Genomic DNA, 24,801 nt, shown 5'->3' with positions numbered 1-24,801 from the left:
GTATGAGGGTCACCCATCTCTCTCTCCCAGATAAAAGAGAAAAAATTCAAGTCTGGGGCTAGGGTGGCCTCTCCATTCTTTGCACAGAACCAAGAGTCCTGATGAGAGCTCCCCAGTAAGGGTAAGAAGTCAAAGGTGATGCCCCATGCCACTTAGTCCCTTTATCCCCACTTTAAACCCAATTTAAAAGTTTTCAAAGTGGATCTTTGAGCAGAAAGAAAATGTTGTTTAATTGAAAAGGCTGCCTTTCAGGAAGAGTTGGTGTTTCTCCAAGGGGCGGCCATTTTAAAGCATCCTACTACTGGGATAGTCTCTTGGGTTTAAATGATAGCATCCAGGTGCTGGCTCTGGGCTCTGGCAGGTACCAGGGACCTGACTGGCCTCAAAGCTTATTTAAAGTAAGTAGATGCTTGAAAAGAAGAGACTAACTAAATCCCAACAAAGCATCTGAAATGGAATCCCCCTTAAGCTGGTGACCGATGGTGCATGAGTAACAGACCACCATTTGTTCATAACACGAAGCCCTTAACTGATTATTCACTCATGCAACAAGTGTTTATTGAGCACCTACTATGTGCTGGTACTAGAGTAGTCACTGAGTCACCAAAAGTGAGTAAGATGTGGTCCTCATTCTTAGAGACTTCAAAACCTAGTAAGGAAACAGAGAAGTAAAGAGAAGATAACAATGCCTTATTATGAAGGCTTCCAGCAGTGCATGGAGGCCCGAATATCCCTTGGGTGCTGCAAGGAGCAGACCAGACTGCCTAGAGCTGTGTGTCTTGAATTTGATTGTGCAAACAAATCTGGAGTTGCTGTTAAATGCAGATTTCTGACTCAGTGGATCTGGGGTAGGGCCTGAGATTCAGCATTTCTAACAGGCTCCCAGGAGATGCTGAGGATGCTGCTGGTGCACAGACCACACTGTGAGCAGGAAAATCAGAGAGAACACTGACAACTGAACCAAGTCTTGGAGAATGAGTAGAAGTTAGCCAGGGTAAGAGAAAGCTGGAGATGGGATGGGTCTCATGGCCCAGGTACAACTGTGAGGGGGTGGAGGGTTCAGGAAGCCCAAGTGCTCCAGTTTGGCCTGAGTGGGAGGTGTGAGGCAAGAGTAGAGTGGAGGACAAGTTGAAAGGCACAGGGACCCATGTATGTCCAGCTGTGGCATTTGGACTTTATGGAAAAGATGGTGGGGACCATTAAAAAATGTTTGAACTGGGAAGAGATATGATCAGATTTAAAAAAAAAATCCCTCAGTCAAAAATGTAGGAAAGAGACTAGCAAGGGTTACATGAGAGAGAGAGAGAGGCCAGTAAAGAGGCCATTGCTGCATTATAAACAGAGAAATGGATGGAATCAGGAGATACCTGTAGAGAACATCAACACGTATCATTTCCACAGCTTCAAAATAACCTTCCCAAAAGTTCATTTGCTTTGGTCAATGGCTCTTCAGCACCACCAACATAATTTTGAAACTCTTCTGTCTGTGTTTCAAAACATGCTACCATCAGTTTCACCTTCATCTCTCCGCTGGATGACCCCCACTAGAAGTCATCAGCTACCCTCTTCCTACTAACCTTCCGGGCTGAGATTCATACCTCCCAGGCTCAGCCCCACCACCATGCTTAGCTTTCACTGTTCAACTCACCTGGAATGGCCCTGCTGCTCCTCTCCACCTGCCTACTTGCCACTGTTCTTCTAGGTCCAGAAGTCAGTGACTTCATTGGTAAAGCTTTCCCAGACTGCTACAGCCCCTCTGGTCTTTGTACTACCAGTTTCATTCTGTTTGCACTCAATCTCAGAGGACCCTGTGATTTTTAATGCCTTCTTTTATTTCCTTTTGCTTTTATAAAATAACTCCTCTTTCAGATGTGTGCCTATAGTGTATATGTACAGATTAAATAAGAATAATAAAAGGAAACCTGCACACCCTCCTTTTGGGTTCAGATATAGACACTACCAAGATATCTGAAGTTCCTGTATGCCTCTTCTTGGGAGTCTTGGTGTTTTGTTTTTTGTTTGGTTTATTTTGTTTTTTTACTGTGGCCAATCCTAACAGCACAACATAACTCAAAATAAGACCTGAGGAACAAGAGACGTCCTCTGTCTCTTTTGTTTCTTCCACAGCAATTGTTATGATACTTTCTGTACTAAAAAATCTGGGCGTGCAACCAGCCAGTATGAGTATTATTTGTGGGAAAATGAGAGCAAGTAGTTTAAATCAATCCTGCCTGGAATAATCCAAAGCACAGAGTCATCAACCTCTTAGCATTTAGCAGACTATCCATCCACTAAGAAGACAGACCCTCAGTGAATATTTATTTAATTGAATTCTGGTTTTACTTCATCTAGTGGATAGAGCATAGATTCTGATCAATGTCAGACATAAAACTACTGCACTAAGCAAATGGTCTCCAAAGTAGGGCTCAATCCCCTCCCCCACAAGGTATGCATTTACACCCACTGGGGTATAGGAAGAAACATGAGAACTTTTATGCATACTTGGGTTTTTCTTAACCTTTTAAATGTTCTGATTTGGGGTTTATATCTTATAATAGATATAACATGTAGTATGTAAGTGTATATGCAGCAAGTACGACACAGTGTAACATATTACTAGTATAGTAGGTATAGCATGTAGCGTAACAGCACATTAGGGCATGCTGCTAAGGCACCATACTCACACCTAATTAGAATAGACAGCAGGAAAATAAAGTGAAAAACGCGAAGTGGGGTCTCCCCGTGAGCTTCTAAGACTCATTCATTCATTCATTCATTCATCCATCCCAAAACATATTTTATTGATCTCCTTATGTGTACCATGCTCTGTTGCCCAAATTGCATCAGACAGAGGCAACAAAGCAGGTCACACCCTGTCCTGTCCTGCTGCCCATGGGACTTGGGCTGCTTCATGGCTCAAATAACTGGTGTATAACACTGAGTTGCCCAGAGTGAGCAAATACACAAACAAATATTCACCACCACCACCCCCCCACCGTAAGAGGATGAAGATGAAAGAAATCAACCAGATCCAGGCTCCTAATCCTGATCACAAATTTTTTTTGTTCATTATGAGCTTATAGCAACTACTCAACATGGCTCTTTCATTCATACCCAGCCTTCTCCACCAGCAAAGAAGGGAACTACCTTCCTGACAGATGCATAAGAAGCTCTTGCCTCTCAAAAATGCTTCCCCACTGCTCCTAGATGTTTGAAACTACTCTCAGAAGAACAAAGTCCTACAGTTGATAAGGAATATGATTTTTTTTAATTTTCTTTTTTAAAGATTTATTTATTTGAGAAAGAGAGAGAGAGAGCACGGGGGGGAGGGGCAAAGGAAGAGGGAGAGAGAGTCTCAAGAAGACACCACACTGAGCATGGAGCCCAAGATGGGGCTCGATCTCAAGAACCTGAGCAGAAACCGAGAGTCAGACGCTTAACCAACTGTGCCACCCAGGCGCCCCAGGAATGTGTTTTAAATGCTCTTGCCATGGACTAAGCTTGCACTAAGTTGTAAATGACTTGTACCCAATGCTCTCTAGAGAACCAGTTTTGCTGGAGGGAGAGATGAAAAAGAAATTAACACCAGAGAACCAGCCTAGGGTACCTACAGATGAAGTGAGAGGATCTTACGGACGCAAGCACAGACTTAGAAATGAGACACCAGGCCACACTGCACCAGGACAGGAAAGTTTACCTTGCCAGTTTTGCCAAGAGCTACATTAGGCCCAGCATTTGCCCACTGGCCTCAAAACCTTAGTTACTCTAGAGAATGTTAGTGCTGAAGGGAAGCAGAGACCGGTGCCTGGGATAGGCTACATGGAAGCTTCCTGACCACGGGTCCAAACTCTCACCCAATGAGCTTTCAGCAAATCTGGTGACAAAGGCAAATAAGCAAAATGAAATTAAAAACTCTCAGCCATGTTCTCCATTTTGAAACACTAACTCAATTCTACGTTCCAAGTGTTTTGAACCACTTAGCTCCAACTCTTCCCTCTGGGTTTGGTTTTGGTTTTGGTTTTGGTTTTTTGATCCTCTTTATCTTTCCCCCTCTGGGTTTTTGATGTAAGATTCTTGGCACTTCTCAGAGTATTGCCAGAGGTGAGGAGGCAATAGTGATGATTCTTGTCCATAATCCATCCCAGAGGTGAACCTGGGAACAATGCACTGTTGTTTTGCTGGATAAAATATGACAGAGATTTCACTTACTCTGCAAGACTTGAGGTTTAAATGTCCTATGACAACTTGGGGGAAAGATAGAAAGAACAATACCTCAATGTACCTTCCTACTGCCCAAAAATAAGAAATTGAAACAGCCAAGTAGTTACATTGAATCCAAGCACAAATACAGTTGGCAGCATCCATCTGCAACTTACAGAGAGGTCATCAGCTCAATCGTCTGAGTTTCTGTAAAGATGTGATTTCATTTTAAACAATTCTACTTCAAAATTATTGATATTAAAACTGCTGTATCAAAATCATGGGCTCTCTTTTAAATATGTAGAGATATCATTTTAATACATTGACTTTTGAAAATAATTATATATATATATATAATATGTATATAAATAATATACAGGCATACCTTGGAGATATTTCGGGTTTGGTTCCAGACCACCCCAGTAAGGCAAATATCACAATAAAGAAAGCCAAATGAATTTTTTGGTTTCCCAGTACATATAAAAGTATGTTTACACTATACTATAGTCTATTAAGTGTACAATCACACTATGTCTTAAAAAAAAACAATGTATATAACTTTAATTTTATTACTGGGTCGCCTGGGTGGTGCAGTCGGTTAAATGACGTACTCTTGGTTTCAGCTCAGGTCGCGATCTCAGGATCATGAAATCGAGCTCTGCGCTCAGCACAGTCAGCTTGAAACTCTCTCTCCCTATCCCCTACCCCTCCCTCTCTCTTTCTCAAATAAATAAATAAATCTTTAAAAATAAAATAAAATACTATATTACTAAAAATGCTAACCATCATCTGAGCTTTCAGCAAGTCATTATCTTTTTGCTGGTGGAGGGTCTTGCCTTGATATTGATGGCTGCTGACTGATCAGGGTGGTGGTTGCTGAAGGCTGGTGTGGTTGTGGCAATTTCTTAAAATAAGACAACAATAAAGTTAGCTACATCCATTCGTTTTCACAAACGATTTCTCTGTAGCACATGATGCCCTTTGATAGCATCTTATCTGCAATAGAATTTTCAAAATTGGAGTGCATCCTCTCAAACCCTGCTGCTGTTTTATCAGCTTAGTTTATGTAATGTTCTAAATCATTCATTGTCATTTTTGAAAGGAATCTTTTCTTCTGAGCTGTAGGTCTTAACGGTAGGCTTAAGATATTCACTAAACCATGTTGTAAACAGATGTGCTTTCATTCAGCCTTTGTCGTCATTTCTAGAGCACAGGGAGAGTAGATTGAGCATAATTCTTAATGGCTTTAGGATTTTCAGAATGGCAAATGAGCACTGGCTTCAGCTTAAAGTTCACCAGGTGCACGAGCCCCTAACAAGGCAGTCAGCCTGTCCTTTGAAGCTCTGAAGCCAGGCATTGACTTCTCCTCTCTACCTATGAAGGTCCTAGATGGCATTTTCCTCTGATAAAAGGCTGTTTCATCTACACTGAAAATTTGCTATTTAGTGTAGCCCCCAGCATTAATGATCTTAGCTAGATCTTCTGGATAACTTGCTGCAGCCTCTACATCAGTATTTGCTGCTTCACCTTGCACTTTTATGTTATGGAGATTGCTTCTTATACCTCATGAACCACCCTCTGATAACTTCAAACTTTTCTTCCTCACCTCTGGGAGCATTCAAAGAATCCAAGAGAGTTAGGGCCTTGCTTTGGATTAGGTTTTGGCTTAAGGAAATGTGGCTGGTTTGATCTTCTATCCAGACCACTAAGACTTTCTCCATATCAGCAATAAGGCTGTTTCACTTTCCTATCATTTGTGTGTTCACTGGAATGGCACTTGTAATTTCCTTCAAGAACCTTTTCTTCACACCCACAACTTGGCTAACTGGTGTAAGAGGCCTAGCATTTGGCCTGTTTTTGCGTTTGACATGCCTTCCCCACTAAGCTTAATCATTTTTAGCTTTTGATTTAAAGTGAGAGACATGCAACTCTTCCTTTCACTCAAATACTTAAGAGGCCATTGTAGGGTTACTAATTGTCCTAATTCCAATATTGTTGTGTCTCAGGGAATAGTGAGGACCAAGGAGATGGGCAGGGGTGGGGGGGACAAAGAATGGCTGATTGGTGAAGCCATCAGAACACACACACTTATTAAGATTGCTATCTTATATGGGTGCAGTCCATGCTGCCCCAAAACAATTACAATACTTAACATCATAGATCACCGTATCAAATATAATAATGATGAAAAAGTTTGAAATATTGTGAGCATTACCAACATGTGACACAGAGACACACTGCTGGGAGAATGGCACCAATAGACTTGCTGGACACAGAATGACACAAACCTTCGATTTGTAAAAAAAATATAGTATCTGCAAAGGGCAATAAAACAAAGCACAATAAAATGAGGTATGCCTGCATGTATAAAATATCAGTTTGTTAGGACTGCCATAACAAACTGTCACAGACTGGGTGGCTTAAAAAACAGAAATCTGTGGGGCGCCTGGGTGGCTCAGTCAGTTAAGCATCTGACTTCGGCTCAGGTCATGATCTTGGGGTCCTGGGATTGAGCCCTGCGTCAGGCTCCCCGCTGAGTGGGGAGTCTGCTTCCCCTCTCCATCTCTCCCTCTGTTTCTCCCTCTGTTCCACCCTCTGTCCCTCCCCCTGATCATCCTGTCTCTCTTCCTGTCTCTCTCTCAAATGAATAAATAAAATTTTAGAAAAAAACAAACAAACAAACAAATTTATTTCCTCACAGTTCTGGGGGCTAGAAGTCTGAGATTGAGGTGTCAACAGGATTGGTTTCTTCCAAGGCCTCTCTCCTTGGCTTGTAGATGGCCATCTCCTTCTTATGTCTTCCTATAACCTTCCCTCTGCGTGTATCTGTGTGCACATTTCCTCTTCTTATAAAGACACCAGTCATATTGGATTAGGGCCTACCCATATGATCTCATTTATCTCTTTAAAGACCCTAACTCCACCTATAGTCACATTCTGAGGTACTAGGCTTAGGATCTCAACATATAAATTTTAGAGGGACACAATTCAGCATATATATATATATTATATTAATTAATATATATGAGATAGATATATAGATATTAGATAAGCCTGTACATAGTGTACTGTGCCCAGATAACTAAGTATCTTTGCCTTAATTGTCACAAAGTTTCCTATAAAACCAGAGTAATGCATGTGGCTGTGTTTCTACTCAAGTTCTCATACATTCTTAATAGAAATGATGAAGGTCTATAGATTATAACCTAGATTCATATAAAGGATAACACACACACAGCATTAGAATAATCTTCCTCAAAGGAACAGCTACTCTTTAATTCCGAACATTTTAAGACATCTAGAATCACTTTCCCTAAGCAATTATGATTTTACAAAATGCTGTCAAGACTATTCGCAAAGTTTTACTGCCCAGACAGAGCTAAATGCCTGGAGCTTTCGGTGGTGATTTATTATTTACTCTGGAGGTAAGTTGCTAAGCAAGATTTATTCAGTAAGAACAGAGTCATCTGTAACAGTACAATATATGCTTGACTGTGAGGAGGATTTTTTTTCACCCTTTCTCAAGAGAGTTTATTCTCTATAATCAGAAAAATATATCTGTATGTAAGTTTTCATCCTTTTGTGAAATTGATGGCACCAATATACATTTGACAAACCAGGTTATTTTCAAATGTTCTCATGTGAACTTTAGCTCTGAGTAATTGTCAGTATATTTTCATAATAAAAACAGTAGGACAACAGTATCAAAGTCTATCGATAGAATCCATTGGGTATCTGCCTTACTTGCACAGGGCTTTTTTTTTTCAGTTACTCCACTGCACTACAGTGGCCTAACCCACACATTCATATCATCTCAGAGAGACTCAGATTCCTAAGAAAAAGAGAGCAGTAATAATGCATATTTGCCAACTTCGGTTTTCAGAATTGGTAACAAGTACAGAGACCAATTGCTGGCCTACTTCTGCCCCCTAGTGATCATAACATATTGTTGCTTTTTGCAAAAGGGAGACTGGAGAGCTAGGAGCAGTGAAAGTGGCTGCCCTTTCTGTCCCCCTACTTTAGCAACCTGTTCCCCAAGATACACACTGCCCTCCAGCCGCCCTTTCACCAGGTACTGAAAAGGAAAATGATAAACTCAATTCACATTAAGGTGGTCGGGACTAAAATCTCTCCTTCTGCCCAGACTGTCTGCATTTTAACAAAAGCACTGAAGTGAGAAGGAAAATGCTGCTTAACCCAAAAGAAAAAACCACCCTCAGTGGAAATTTAGGCTTAAGGAAAAAGAGTTTTTTCATAGGTTCTTTGGTTTTGCTTTTTTGTTTTTTGGAGATGTGCATTTGAAGAGTCACTCAATGCCTCAATTTGTTTTCATTTTTTTAAAAGATTTATTTATTTGAGAGAGAGAGAGTGTGCGTGCAGGGAGGGGCAGAGGGACAGAATCTAAAGCAGAGTCCCCGCTGAGCGGGGAGCCTGACTCAGGACTCAGTCTCAGGAACCATGAGATCATGACCTGAGCGGAAACCAAGAGTCCGATGCTCAACCAACTGTGCCACCCAGGCACCCCTCAACACCTCAGTTTCTTTGACAAATCTTTGCCCCTGCTATAATCTGGTGGGAGGAAAAATCAGTAGAGGACCCAGGAAAATGCTCCATTTCCCAGACTTCTCGCCTCCAGCCTCAGCTGCTCCGACCCCTGTGCCCGGCTGGCAGGTGTGGCTCTGGGGCAGCCACCGCGTCCAACAGGGCAGCTCACCCTGCAGACATGAAGTGGGTGGAAACATGAGCGAGGAATGTTCTGGTCAGGCTCCAACCACCCTCCCAGAGCTGCTAACAGGACTCCCTGTTGCAGTTCTTCAGTAGGTCAGGGAGTTTTTCAGGCAGGTAGCCAATCCCCAAGATGGCTTTAGATCAGGAGAGGCAGAGTGGGAGGCCCCAGGCAGTGTTTCTGAACTCTGGCTTGGGGAGGTCATTAATCAAGCCCCCCCCCCAGGTGTCCAAAATTGGCCTCTTCCCCATCAGGAGTAACGGCAGACAGTGGCCCCTACCATCAGTGGCCACGTCCAATCTAGACAGAACCATGAAGAAAATGGAAAGACTGCAGAGAGCGAGGGCTGTTTCATGTGGCTGGTATAACTTGCTGAGAAGCCATAGGGGCCCCCACAGCCTCCAATCCACCATCACCAACTCCCACAGACTTGGAGGCAGAAGCTGGGCGAGTGTGGCTGGTGGCTGGAGTCAAGGGGCTGATTTCAATGCATAGTTCCAACTGCGTGTGGTAGTGGGATATGAATAGAATCTGGCCTCATGCAAACCTGAGTTAGAATCCCAGCTCTACAGCTGGCTAGCTGTGTAAACTTTGACAACCTCTTCTCTTTTCTTTAGTTGTCAGATCAAGGGTCACATCCTCGGGGACACCCTCTTTGACCACGAATTAGATCAGATCCCTATTTGTGAATCTCACAATCCCTTATAATTTTTATTCATAACACATATCACCATTTGTAATTTTACCACTTACATGTAGGATGATTTGTCTAATTTCTCTTTTCCCTACTGTATTCTAAACTCAGAGAAGACAGTGACCAGGTCTCCTTCATTCACCATCTTTTCCCAGGGACCAGAACCTAGAACATACTCAATAAAGATTTGAGAAACGAATTACACTCAGCCTTTATCATCTATAAAATGGGATGACAGTACTTCCTTATAGGTTTATTGAGAAGATTTAATGATTTTTTGTGGAACTTGTACCCTGTGTCTTACAAAGACTAGTGCTCAACAAGGGGCCATTCCTCTGCCACTATTCCTTTGGGGACCCACCTAGGAGGATGCTTGTCCCTGACCACCAGAGGTGCCACTGGGCAGTGAAATTCACCAAAATAGGAAACCAGAGACCTGAATGATCCACACATTCTATCACAAGTCCCTGAATAATCAAAACTAGTTGGCACATTACAATTCATCGCCTCTTCTCTCTAGGTGTCCCTTGATGGCAGGAAAAGTTATCTCCAGCTTCACTTTCCTTTCCATCCCAGATAGAGAGTAGCCAGAGGGACTGTAAATCCATTCCTAACATTTTCAGTTGTTTGAGTTATGTTCTACCAGAATTAAGAAGGTGACTTTAAAAACATGAAGGAGAAATAAAGGTTGCACCTTCCCAGAGCAGAGTATAGGTGTAAAATGAAACTGAACTTTTAATATGAAACTGCTCTGGAGGAGAAAGGACTAAGAATATTTTTATAGAACACTTGCATTATGGGTAATTTTTTTTAAATCCAGGGTTCAACTTGCATGACACTGAGGCATAAGTCTAGCACTTAATGACATTTATAACTCTGTAACAATACGTTTTGCATAAATTACTGCTGAGGCTTAACATTTCTGATTATGATATATAGAATAAAGTGATGTCATAAAGGCGAAGTTTGTAAGTTACGATCTGTCCTGTTGCTTTAAATAAGAGGATTTCTGGAGACAATTGCCTTGATGAATATAAACTCAAATGAACCTTGAATCTCTTCAATTATTCTTATTTAGAATTCATTTTCCTTTGAACTTTCATTTAACTCAAAGCACAATCGTTCCATTATAAATCAAATGCGAGCTTGTCTTTCCCGCAATAACAAGTATGCTTTAAATAATGAAGCAACACCTATGATCATAAAAGATAATGTTTCAATGCACCAAAATACAAAAGGTAAAGAGATTTATTATCTTAGTTCACAACGATGAGTTGAATATTTTTGTAGCAACAGATATCTCTATTCCAGACAACACTTTTTATTTGACTTTTTACTGTATTTCCTTTCCCAGAAGACTGGGGTACATTATTATCAATGAAAGAAAAGGAAGATTCAACACACAACGTTATTGGTGGCTGAGAAGCCCAGATCTCTCCTTGCTCAGTTTTCCTAGTAAGCTAATGGATATAAATATCTCTCAACCTCCCTGGCCCTCTTTTCCACAATGAAAGGGCTGGGCTGAATCATCCTACATTCATCCCAAGCTCTGAAGACTGAGACTACATATGCCTTTCCTCTTGCACAGAATTATGGTGAGGAACAACCAAGTTAATGGATGTGAATAAACTTTATAAGGTATAAAAGTGCCATACATAGTACCTGATGGTTTTCACTCTGTGTTTTTTAAATACCTTTACATATCCATTATGCGAACTATGCTATCCAAAATAATACAGAAAAACTCTAGAGCATCTCCAGGCTATTACAGATGAAACAGGGTGATAAAAAGAGGGTCTTCTGGAGTCCTCATAATAAATTCTTTTGGGTGGGATCGAAATCTCACATAATAATAGGTCAAATGGCCGAACTACCCCAAAGAGCCTACTTTCCCATTGAAAATCTCACCAGCAAGCAGGACACAGAACTAAGCAGGTAGGCTGGACGGTTGGAAAGCTCTCTTCCTGTTATCTCTTTATGCATTCTGTCTTCAAAGCATTGTGACCTGTCTTCAATACACCCTCGGGTGTGGGATTTACATTTTTAATATTGGCATTTATGATGTGGTGCTTCTTCCCGGTTAATTGGTATCAGAGCAAAATGTTTGCCTCTCTCCTCAAATAAATCTCTTCAAGAGCTTCAATCATACATTCTTTTGTTCTATCCCTCATTTGAAACGGGCTCTATAAAGCCGCCAGACCACGGTACATAATCTTTTGCCTCTCACATTTTTAAATCTGGGGGTTTATGCTTTAATGGCTTTGATGTGCTTACTATTCAGCCCATTACTTAAACCACGTTCCTTCCCGTCCAACACCCGGCTCTCCCTCAGCCTTACAAGCCTGTACCCTCTGAGGCTGAAAGGATTTATTTATCATCCAGAACGTTTCCATAATTTTGGAAACATATGTTTTGAAATTACATTCCAATATCTCATACTATGTTCTTTGTCTTGCATCTGTTCTGTAAAAACAAACAAAACACACATAATTATATTCCAATGACTGCAAAGTCTATGTTTTCCACAAGAGTTGGTTCTTCCACAAACAGTAAGTCACACAACAAAGGCACTTACATACCCCTTCGATGTCATCTGAGTCACATTCTTGTGTTAATTAGAGCTAACTACTGATAATAGTAAACTTCTACAACTGTGAAACCCAGACTCCTTTCCAAAGTTATTTCAATTTTATAGGATAATCTCGTTATTGAAAATTAGCTATTGTTGAAAAACCGAAGTCTTGACATAATACTCAACCTTGCATGGAAAACAACTCAGTAATCTTTCATACTCCCAGTGTGTGACTAGCATTAAATATTCTTTAAAAAATTCACTTCTCTCCCTGTAATATCCTAGTAGAAAGACAATCAGTCAATGCACAAAAAATACCCCTCCCCTACCCACTAAAATAAACAAACAAACAAACCTGAATGAAACATAGAGAAATAACTGAGCAAAATATATTCCTTTTTTATATAACTATCCCACCACACACCAGCTCCCTCTTGCCTAAATCTTTCATGTCACACATTGTCTCTCTCTTGACACACACACACAAACACACACGCACACCATTTAACCATAAAACCCAATCATTTTACGACTGTGTTTTACTAGAATGTCTGATGTCAAAATTAGATAAATTTGCATTGAAACATTCAAAAAGCCGCTCAAAACCAAGAACTGCCTTTCAGTCTACCTCTTAAAAATAAAATGTCACCATTGTAACATCTCCTCCCCTCAGGTTTCTGCTCTTGATCCTTATATTCTTAAGTAATAAAATAAATTTTGGAACTGAGAAGAAAGATAAGCCTGATGCCTACAGTGGTGTGCTGGTAGATATTTAACAACCAGCTTGCAGTGAGGGAAAAAACCTCTGACTTGTAGCATTTGCTAATTTCTGTGATATAAATGCCTCCATGGTGGCCAGTTTCCAGCTACCAGTGTGATGTTGCTAAAGGGCAGAGCAGGGAGTATCTGCACAACTGGCTCTTGTAAGGTGGTGCAAGCTGGTTTCACCATTTCATGCCTATGACTCCTCTTGGAGATTTAAAAATGTTCCCAGCACCTTTGACATCTAGCAGTAGTTCTAGAGGTAATTCTTTTTTTTTTTTTTTTTTAAGGTTTCATTTATTTGAGAGAGAGAGAGAGCACGGGCAGGGAGGAGAGAGAGAAGCAGGCTACTCGCTGAGCAGGGCTCTGTCCCAGGACCCTGGGATCATGACCTGAGCCAAAGGCAGACGCTTAACCCACTGAGCCACCCAGGCGCCCCTCTGGAGGTTATTCTTATTGTTTGCTCTCAACCAGTCTGTTTCTAGGATGCTTTTCAGACATCACTGCCAATGTCCTGGGCTAAAAAGCACTTTATACCCATACAGGATCACATGACATAACCCATATAAACTCTGGCCCCCATGTGGACCCACTCTCAACATAAAGATACATTCAAAGAAAACACAAAGATGATTCCAGAAGCTTTGAAAAACAATATCATTGGGTTTTCTTATAAAGTTTGGTGCAGGTGCTTCACCCAGAAATCTTCCCAATTAGACATGTCATTCTGTCTCTAAAGTCTTAGTTATTTTAAAGGCTGAAAACACATACATGCTCCTCTCTCCCACCATCTCCTTTTCTCCCCCTCATACGTAGGGACATGTGTGTGTGCTTCCCATTCAATCCACACCTCCTTTATGTATTCACCACACTCACTACCTATAACTGCCCCAACAGTCACAGCGCTCTGGGAAGCATAGTTCTCTTGGTCATACTGCTTTCCTCCAATTCCAGTGGATAATATTCTCTATTTCATTATTGTAACATGAAGGTATTTGTCAATGTGGTTCTTGTGGCATCATCATCATCATCATCATCATCATCATCATCATAATACAGAACATCGACTAGTTTCCACGCTATACCAGGCAGTAAGCTGAGCACCTTACACATAGTCATTTAAGTCATGGAGGCAGGAGTCAAACCAGGCAAGATGGCACAAGAACCCACTGTTCTTAACCACCATACTCTACCAGTTCATAGATCCATCTGAAGAAAAGCCACTGTGGGATCTTGGCCAAGTCACATTTGCTGTGCCTCAGTTTACTCATCTGTAAAATGGAGCTGATAATAGTACCTACCGCACAGGGTTTGGAGGAGAATTCCATGAGCTAACATATGTACAGTACTTAGAAGGGTGCCTGGCACATAATAAGAGCTATTATGTTAGCTAAGGGTCAACTAACTACTCAATGTTAACCAGGACTAATCAGCTCCTCACAGCCTATAGAATCCCATGACTCTTACATGTCTTCTGTTAGAGTCCTAAGGTTAGCAAATTTTTTCTGTAAAGGGTCAGATAGTAAATACTTTAGGCTTTGCAAGCCACCTACGGTCTCTGTCACATAATCTTCTTAGGATTCTTAAGTCTTTCAAAATATAAAAATCATTTGTAGTTTGTGGACTAAAAGAGACCACCGGCTGGATGTTGGTCCACATACATAGTTTGCTGATCTCTGGGCTAGACTGAGAGAGAGAGAGCCCTGTTTTAAATATCATATTTTTTTATGAAAGCAAATACATGAACTCTGAAAGACACCCACATAAAACAATCACATTCCCTCAGCAAATGTTCACTTATCATTTATTATGTGCAAGGTGCCATTCTGGATGCTGAAGCCACATAGATGGAGAAGTGCACCCTTGACTTTGGGAGGCTCATAGGCCAATGGCAAGATAATCCCAGCATAGCGTGTGCTGAATTCTTTAATAAAGGAGGAAGGGATCTGGTCTGGTTAGGGCAAGGTAAGTGATAAGTAAAGGGTCCAAAAAGAAAAGGACGCTTGAGCTATACCTTGAAGATGCAAGGAATTCACTTGGCAGACAGACACATAAGAGAGCAAGGAGGTATTCAGAAAATTGCAGTGTCTGGGATCAGAGAAGGCCCATGAGATCAAGAGGCCATCCTGTAGGCCTCTGGTTTTCAAAGTCTTTAACACAGAAGTTTGTCTTCAGGCAAAATCTAATCTAGAGTCCTGTGTGCCAAACACCCTGCTTGAAGCTGGGGGGTTAGTCCCGACCACCTCCCCTGCTGCTGGCCTCCTCACCACAGGCAGCTCAGGGTGACCTCGGCCTCCGGGCCGCACAGTTGGAAATCCACAGCTCCTGGCAACAGGCAGCAGGCCCAGGGGCCAGAGAAGTCCTGCTGTAGCGACTCCATGCAAATTCTTCTGAAGTCAATAAAATTCCATGTATCTATTTTTATCCCCAACAGACATCCTGTTCTTCCCCAGCACCTCTGCCTTTGCTGGTCACAGGCTTGCCCCATGTAGTTTAACACTTCATCACATGGCATCTTGTGTGGTTATCTAATTGCTTTTTGAGCATCTAGATGAACTGGCCTAAGGGCAGGAAGTGCAACTTGTTTCTCTTGTATCCCCCTCAGCAAGCTGCGTGGAGCAAGGAGGCGCTGCTGAAGGGAAGGTCTCTTCCAACCCTCAGATTCTAAGACTCCCCACAGGAGGACAGTATTTTCAAAGAGAATAAGAGAGGAAATATCTTCCAAGGCAGGCACTAAATTAGTGCAAGTGGAGTATCTAGTGGGGAGGTATTTGTGTGTCTCAGGACTGAAGGTTGGCTTGATCAGATACCTCAGTTCCCAAAACAGCATTGTTTTGGGTCCTTACACAACCCCTCTCCCCTCACTCTGTTGTAATTCCCTTTCATCGCCATTCCCCAGCCCAATTTCCCTCCCTGTAATAGATAACCACGTTATTGTGTTTATATGTATGTGTTCTTTGCTGTCTGGTGTGCATATATTTTAATATATAAAAATGCTATGTTCTCATGGTTTAGACATCATCCCATCCCTTCCTTTTTCACCCAGCATGTTGTTAAGATTTATCCATATCATCAAGCATGCAACTGTCCTTTCTTCCTGAAGCCTGCACACCGTTGCATAATCTGTACCCACTATATTTTACATCTCCGGCCCCCCAGGACAGACAACTAAAATGCTTCTGACTCCTCCTCCCACAAACAGTGCTGTGATGAACATCCACATACATGCTCCTTAAAAATCTCCTTGTATGCCCAGGATCAGGAGGTAAGTCACCTGGCATGAGTGCTGCCAGGGGACTGTCCAAAGAAGCTGCACCAGACCCTCTCACACCAGCCAGGCCTGGGGTTTCTGCGGCTCACCTCCTGACCGACACTGAACAAGATTCAGTGTGATGGATGGAAATGTGCCCCCCAAAAATGATACATTGAAGTCTTAACCTCTAGGAGCTCAGAATGTGGCCATGTGTGGAAATAGGATCTTTGCAGGTGCAATTAAGTTAAGATATGATCATTAGGATGGGCATTAATCCAATATGACTGGTGTCCTAACAAAAAGGGAAAATCTGGACACAGAGGCAGATACCCACAGAGGAAAGACAGTGTGAAGACAAAAGGGAGAACACCATGTGAAGAGGAAGGCAGATATGGAGCAATGCATCTACAAACCAACAATGGCCAGCAAACCACCAGAAGCCAGGAAAAGGGGATTGGACAAATTCTTCCACACTCTCAAAAGGAACCAACCCTACCAACACCTTGATTTTGACCTTCCAGCTTCCAGGACTACAAGACAATACATTCCTGTCATTTAAGCTACCTAGTTTTCGGTATTTTGTTACAGCAGCCCTAGGACACTAATGCACTCAGCTTTTCAAGTTCTGCCAGCCTGGTGGATATAACATAATATTGTGGTTTTTTTTTTTTCCTCTAATCGCTAGTGACTTCAAACATTTTCTTCATATGCTTTTTAGTCATACAGGTTTCCTTGTAAACTGCCCATGTCTATCCTTTTGCCCACTTTTTCATAGAGAGTCCTATCTTTTTCTTGTTGATTTATAATAGCTCCTTGTAAATTCCCAATATTAGTCCTTTAGAGTTTGATACCTTACAAACCTTCTCTCCAACTATCATCTGTCTGTTAACATTATCCTCACTGGATAACTGCTAACTAATTCCTAACAGGGCAAAATTACTTAATTTCTATTTAATCAATTTCATTAATTTTTCAATTATGATTTGTACAATTGGGGTTTCACTTAATAAATCCTTCCCTCCTCCTATGTTACAAAGATATTCTCCTACATAATGTTTTACAAACTGCATTATGTCACCTTTAACATGCAGAGTCAGTATCTATATATGGTGTGAGCCAGAGGGCTGTTTAAAAAAAACCACTGAAATAACAAGACATTCCAAAATGTAGTGGCTTTAAACAAAAACAAACCTCTATTTTGCTCACACACCTGCACTGTAGGTAGGGATCAGCAGGGATGGTTGATCTTTGTGCCACAGAGCGTCCACTGAGATGGCCTGCCCGAGGCTGCAGGGCGTATGTTCAGTGTGCCTCCCTTAAGGCTGCCAAGTCAGTGCGGGCTGTAAGTTGGGAGTTCGGCTAAGGCTGAGGGCTGGGGCCACAGCTCCTTTCCACTTGCACCTTGTTTGTCACCGGCCATTTGGGCTTCCTCACATTCTGATGGCTGAGTTCCAAAAAAAAAAGGCAGTGACTGTGCCACTACCACTTTATATAACCTAGCTTCAGCAATCACTTAGCATTACTAGCCTGGGGTCCATGGTAGTCAAAACCTGCCCAGAATCAAGGGGAAGGAACATCATACCCCACCTCTCTCAATGGGGAAAGTGTCAACGTCACATTGTAAAAAACTCATGTGGGAGGGCAGCAAATGTTGTGATCATCTCTGGGAATAGAATCTGCCATAGGATGCGATTTTATGAGAAGGTCATTGTTATCATTTCTTAAATTCTTTCATACACACAGTCTGCTGCTGAGTTCTCCACTCTGTTACACTGCTTGATTTGTCTGGGGTTTGTTATTTTTTTTAACCACAATAAGGCTAGTAATGTGTTCCTATCTGATAAGGTAAGTTCCCTTCCTTCATTCTCCTTTTTCAAACTTGTGAGTTATTCATGAACCTTTCTTTTTCCATACAACTTTTTAAGTACATCTATCAAACTCTTAAAAATAATCTTACTGGAATTTTGTTGGGAGTGCCTTGAGTGTATAAATTAATTTGGGAATAATAAACATAATTTTATATTGTCATCCCACTTAAATACATAATATTACCGTGACTATTCAGGCTTCCTTTTATAGCTTTTAAATTTTTTAATGTTTCTTCTATAGAGGAACGTCTTGTTTGTTTGGTTTTTTGTTAATCCCCAAATGTTTCATAGTTTTGGTTGTTGCCATGAATATTATTCTTTTTTAAAATTATGTTTTCTAATCAGTTTTTGCTGCTGTTGAGAAATTCTATTGATACTCATAAGCTGTTCTTAAATCTGGCAACCTTGCTTAATTCTGACAGTTAAATCCATTGCTTTTGCTTTCTAGACAACCACATTATCTACAAATAATTGCAGTTTCATTTCTTCCCCTCTAATTCACACCTTTTGTTTCTTTTTCTTTATTTGTTGTCTTGGCTAGGAAGTCCAGTTGTGTGCTGACACTACTGAGTGATAATGTCTTATTCCTGATATTAAATGGACTGTATCTTTCTCCACTAAGTATAATTTGTGCTTTCATTTTTCATTCCAAATATGTATTGAGCTCTGTTAAAAGTTTTTCTGAATCTACTGAGATAATTATGTGACTTTTTTCCTCCTTTAGTCTAGAAATTATATTGAATTATCTTTTTATTTCTGAATAAATCTCCTAAATGATATTAATATCTTAACCACAAATATTTAATAAGCTACTATAATATTTTATTTAGGATTTTTGTATCTGTGATCATAGGCAAAAGAGATCAGGAATTTTCTTTTCTTATGTTCTTATCCAATTTTGGGATAAAGATTATGTTCAGCTCAAAAATGAGGGAAGCAGATTTGCTGTTTTTCTCTTTTCTATTTTGAGGTTGCTAAAACTGAACTGTAAAACTGTCTGGGCCAGATGCCTTTTTAGAGAGGAGATCTTTGAGAACTATTTCAATTTTTGGTGCTTCTTTGTTTATTAGAGTTTTCTACATATTCTTTTACCAACATAGACATTTAAGAGTGTTCTCTAAATGTTCTTGTTTCAAATAGGGTTTCCAAATTTAGTAGGCTAAAGTTATTCATAATTTACTTCTCTTACTTTTGTAACTCTGTATCTATAGCTGTATCTGTTGAAAAAAATCTGTGTTTTTTAATTAAATCTTTTCTCTTGGTTAGTCTTTACTAACTTATACATTCATTAATTATTAAATAGTAATAAGATGGTTTCTCCTATTGATATTTCCAAAAATAAAAACATCCTTTTGGTTGCCAAGTCTTCTCCAGACTTCACCTACCTCCCCATCCTGGGCCTACCACTCAGGTCTATGCTCTTTGATGCAAAAGAGAAGTCAGGAGCCTGAGCCTGTGTCCCTTTGGGCCACACTCGAGCATGCCTTCCAGGGGCTACCAATCCACAGGCTACAGAGGCATTCTTCTCATCCATCCCCTAGTAAGCAGTACCACTTAGTAAACAATTACTGACTGCCAACAGCATGCCTGCCTTGTACAAAGCAATAGAGACCATAATCTTTGCCCCAAGTGAATATATGGTCAGTTAGGAGACCAGAGCAAACACCCAGGAATGCGCATGAAAGGAGAAGGAATCCAACGGTCAAACTGGGAAGAGATGAGGCTTGCACCATCCCCAACACCACCCCCCCCCGAAGATCATTACCTGTAGGTGCAAGTCTAGGTGCTCTGTTGGATACAAGGAAGCTCTCAAGGGTCTTATGATGATGTCTGGGACATGATGCATCTGGCAAAGTAATAATAACAGCAACAATGATAGCAGCTAACACTCCCTGAGTGCTCGTTATTCACCACCATTATGATAAGAGTTTTTAATGGCTTTGAATCTTGTTTAACCTTCATGACTACCTACTGGAGTAGGTTCTAGTCTTCCATGAGAAACTGAGCCTTAAGGGGGTAAATGATCATATCCAGGGTTACACTTTTAACAGGGGACAGAACCAGGACACAGATCAGGTCTGCCCAACTCCTGGGGCCAAACTCTTAACCACTATATATACTGCCTCTTTGCTTTATCAATACCTGAGGGGAAATATAAACCCTAAATGACTGATACCATTAATGCCTGCCAGCACCCAGAGTGGTGAGGGAAAGCTCCAAAGAAAAGAAAGCCTGATGCTGTTCTGTAAAAGGTAAAGGACAGATGAAGAGCCTGGATCACACACAGAAGTATGGGGAGCAGATGAGGGAACAGACCTCATGGGGTTTATAAAGTGAAGGGGGAAATTGAGGCAGCATGACTGGGGGCATGGAAATCACTATCGTCGATGGCTGGTCCTTCAGACTAACAAATTTAGTACTAGGTGAACGACAGGTGGCAAAGGAAAATAGAGAAAACAAGAGAGACCACAGTCACCAGAGGTATTTGTATAAGTACATAGAAAGACCATGAGAGGGGCACCTGGGTGGCTTGGTCGGTTGAGCATCTGACTCTTGATTTCGGCTCAGGTCAGGATCTCAGGATCCTGGGATCAAGCCCTGGTGTTGGGGTCCACACTCAGTGCAGAGTCTGCTGGGGATTGTCTCTCCCTCTGCCCCTCCCCCTGCTCACACTCTAAATTAATTAATTAATTAAAATTGGGAAAAAAATAGAAAGAAAGAAAGACCATGAGAAATTTGTCCCATCATCTGATTATTCAGTCCTCAGGTATCTGGGACAAAGTTTCCATCCCCAGAGTAGCTTTCTCTAAATATTCCCAGTCACCTCCCTCAGAATTGAGTCATGTATATAGGACTCAGGTAGGAATGGCTCTCTCGGTGTAAATAAAGGAAAAAAGGATTAGAAAAAAATGAATCAGTGGTTGTGGCGGGCATGGGTGTTTACAGTCAGTTGGGGATCTCACTATGGCGCTGGATCCTGTCTGAAGGGAGATGACCCATCCCCCCACGTCATGAAGTTTTCAGGCTTCTCCCATTCCAGCCACATCTACATATCACAGCTAGCATGGTCAGCTGCCCACAGTCCATTCAATTTGCTTACTGGGAACCATCAAACAGGGTAACCAAGGGACTTCCTGTTGGGCCAGGCAGGCACTCTGTCTGCCTCAAGCCTAGGGGTGGAAATGCATTTGCAAAATCTTGTCAGTGCACACCAGTGTGTTCACATTGCCAACAGAGCCCACACAGCCTGTGTCTTCCACACCATTGCCACAGTATCCAAATCTTCCTTGGGGAACTGCAACCTCTGAGAAATGAGTATTACAAAGAGAACCTGCCTCCCAAACATTAAAAATTATTATTGATCAGGAGAAAGGATGTACATTTGGCCAAATTCTACTAAGATTTTGTAGTGTTCCATTATTAAGGAGTGCCGCTTCAGGGTCACTATTTTAACTGTTTGGTTCTAAGCTTTATATATATATAGTTATTTTACCATTTCAACTGTATAAGATGGCAACCACAAAATTGAAATTCTGTCGTTCAAAGGGTTTTATGTACTCCTCTAACTAAAAACAGCTTCACAATAAAAAGATCCCGTTTTACAAGTGGGCCCAACCCAAAATAGTAACTATGGCCTTAAGGGTTATTATCCCATTGCTGTATGAAGGATTTAGGGCATATAAATGCCCATTAACACAACCAAGCATAATAATCTGATTTATAAAGTAGCCCTTGCCAGCACCCTACGATTACACCACCCCAATTAAAACATCCTGCAAGCCTAATAGACTTGCCCTGAAAGAAACCGTCCTGTGAAAGCATGACCCACCCCACCAAAAAATCCTGACGGAGGGGGTTCTACAGCAAGGTGGTGGCAGCAAAAGGGGTTTTCAGATGGAAAGAGAGCATTTTAAGTATCTAATTCCCACGCTCAACGCCTGCCAAAGTACATAGGAGTGAATAACAACTCCAAAGCAAAGAAGCATTAACGAGGAGGGTTGTCCGGGTGTCCATCTCAGCCTTTCTTAGTAGATTTGGCTTTGGCTTGTTAAAATGAACACGTCTGGGTTCAGGATCCAAATGACATTTTCTAGTGAGAAGCGGGAGGAACCCTTCTGTTCCAGAGACCTACTTGGGGCATGGAATTTGGAAACCCTCTCTCAACTTTGGCCCACGTCACCCCCAAGTTACTCAGCACAATTTGCAGGGTTTCAGCCATGTGTGTGTGTGTGTGTGTGTGTGTGCATGCGCGCACGCACGTTGCAGAGGTGGGGGGATTCTCATCTGTCTTATCTGCTATTAGACAATTGTGTCATAGCAAAATGAAAGACACCCCTCAAAATTTAGCCTCTATTCCCAGATATCAGTGGACAACTGAAATTTCCTAAGACTTTGCTAGAGTTAAGTATCTCCAAAGTCAGCTCAATGCAGAGCTTAGTGAAGAGTGAACACTCTCCCCTGAGCATACTGGGGGGGAAAAGCATGCAGCAAAGGAGAAAAAAGATGGGTTCGCAGACAGACAGAGGGGCCACAAGTGCTGTGTTCCACCACATGCCTCATCCCATCAACATAGCAAAGTTTCTATTAATGTTAACATTTGAAATGCTAGCGAGGGTTCAGCTAGGCAGGTATTCTTGTACCTCTGGTAGGAAAGTAGATTGTTTGAGCCTCCCTGAAAAGCAATCTTCCAATAGCTACCAAGAGCCTTTAAAATGCCTAGATCCTTTGATCTGCTTCTGGAAATGTATTCTAAGGATATCAGCAAAATGTGATCCAAGAACAAAGCACACTGATGCCCACTGCAGCATTACTGAATCTAGAAAGAGATATGAAATGATCCAATAGTTCAGCAATAAGGGAATAATCACATAAACTCTGGTAAATCTATAGACAAAGTATTATATTGCCTTTAAAAATGATGTTTACTTCTCCTGAAAAACACAAAGTAAGATTTGAATAAAAGGAAACAAAAACTGTCCTTTTGGATAAAAGTGTTAGTAATGTAAAGGTGTCAATTTTGTCTACCTTATTCTATAAATTCAATGTCATCCCAATCAAATTTGCCAAAAGAATTTTGTTCCTCATTTTGTCGGGAGGGATTTGACAATATGACTTCATTCATAGTCATCTGGAAAAATAGTTTATGCGAAAATAGCTAAGAGATTTGTTTTCAAAGGAAGAGTAGTACGGGTACTCTAGACTTCTCCATTATAAAAGTACATTGTAAAAGCAACAGTAATTAAAACAATATGGCTTGGGGCGCCTGGGTGGCTCAGTTGTTAAGCGTCTGCCTTCAGCTCAGGTCATGGTCCCAGGATTCTGGGATCGAGCCCCGCATCGGGCTCCCTGCTCAGCGGGAAGCCTGCTTCTCCCTCTCCCACTCCCCCTGCTTGTGTTCCCTCTCTCACTGTGTCTCTCTCTGTCAAATAAATAAATAAAATCTTAAAAAAAAAAAATATGGCTCAAAAGCAGGACTAGACAGACCAATGGAACAGACTAGGAAATTCAGAGGAGGCCAAAGTATACATAAGAATCTAGTATAACATAAAGGAGACATTCCAAATCAGAAGGGAAAAGATACATTATTCAAAAAATGGTATAAAGCAACTAGCTCAATATTCAGAATCAAACCCATACATTACAACTTTTTATTTTAACATAACAATAACATGATTTTAACATGAAAATAAAAACGCCTTTTAAAAATTGCTAATAGGGAATATCTGTGTTGTCTAAATTATCTTGGAATAATTTAGACTTCTTAATGTGAAATAAAATAATCAAAGAAAAACTAATAAATTTTATTACATAAACATTTTAAATGACATAAGTGACATAAGTAAAATCACCATAATCAAGGTGAAAGACAAAAATTTATGCAACTTCTTCTACTACCTATGGCAAACAGCTACTTTCCTTACTGTCTAAAGATATAGAACATATCAATAAGAAACTTACCTGTAACATGATAGAAAATGTGCAAAGTTCACAAACAGAATTTTGTAGAATAAGGAATAAATGTGTGGATAAATGTACAGCCTCAATAATAATGAGCTTCCTGTTTGTTTGCTTATTTGTTTGTTTTCGATCTCATTATTGATAAGGGAGTGAGAAACCTGAAGGCTTATGTGTAGCTAGTGAAATGTAAATGGATAACCAATCATTTTTGGAGGGCAATTTTTCTATATCCTTTAACATTTTACATGTGAGCCTTCCCCTTAACCCAGAATTTCCTCCAGGAATTAATCCTACATAAACACTCACACTTGTGCACAGAAATATATGTGAACAGATGTTCGATACAGCATTGTTTATAATAGCAAAAAAATGGAAGCCACATAAATAGCTATTAATAAGAGTGTGGCTAAAGATGAGGTTTCCATAAGATGGAATACCTTGTAGCATTTTAAAAGAGTAAGGTGGATTTGAATGCAGTAATATAAAAGATGTCCAAGACATGGTAAGTCCAAAAATAATGTTGAAAAGGGGTATGAGTAATATGAAACATGTTTTATATGCCTATGAATGTAAAACTAATGTCAGGAAGGAGACCTAAGAAGTTGTTTGAAAGGGGTTACAGGAAGTGAGGGGATAAGGCAGACGCAGGGAAAAAGGATGTTTACTTTTCATTCCATATCTTTCTACACCTGTCAAGGGTTTTTTGACAATGAACAGATATTACTATTTAAGTCACTAATAAATAGTTGAAGTTTTAAAAATTAAAAT

This window comes from Leptonychotes weddellii, chromosome 10 (assembly GCF_054177405.1).
Source record: "Leptonychotes weddellii isolate Sample4059 chromosome 10, ASM5417740v2, whole genome shotgun sequence".
Classification (NCBI taxonomy): Eukaryota; Metazoa; Chordata; class Mammalia; order Carnivora; family Phocidae; genus Leptonychotes; species Leptonychotes weddellii.
The sequence above is the reverse complement of the archived record's forward strand: the minus strand, read 5'-3'. Positions refer to the sequence as shown.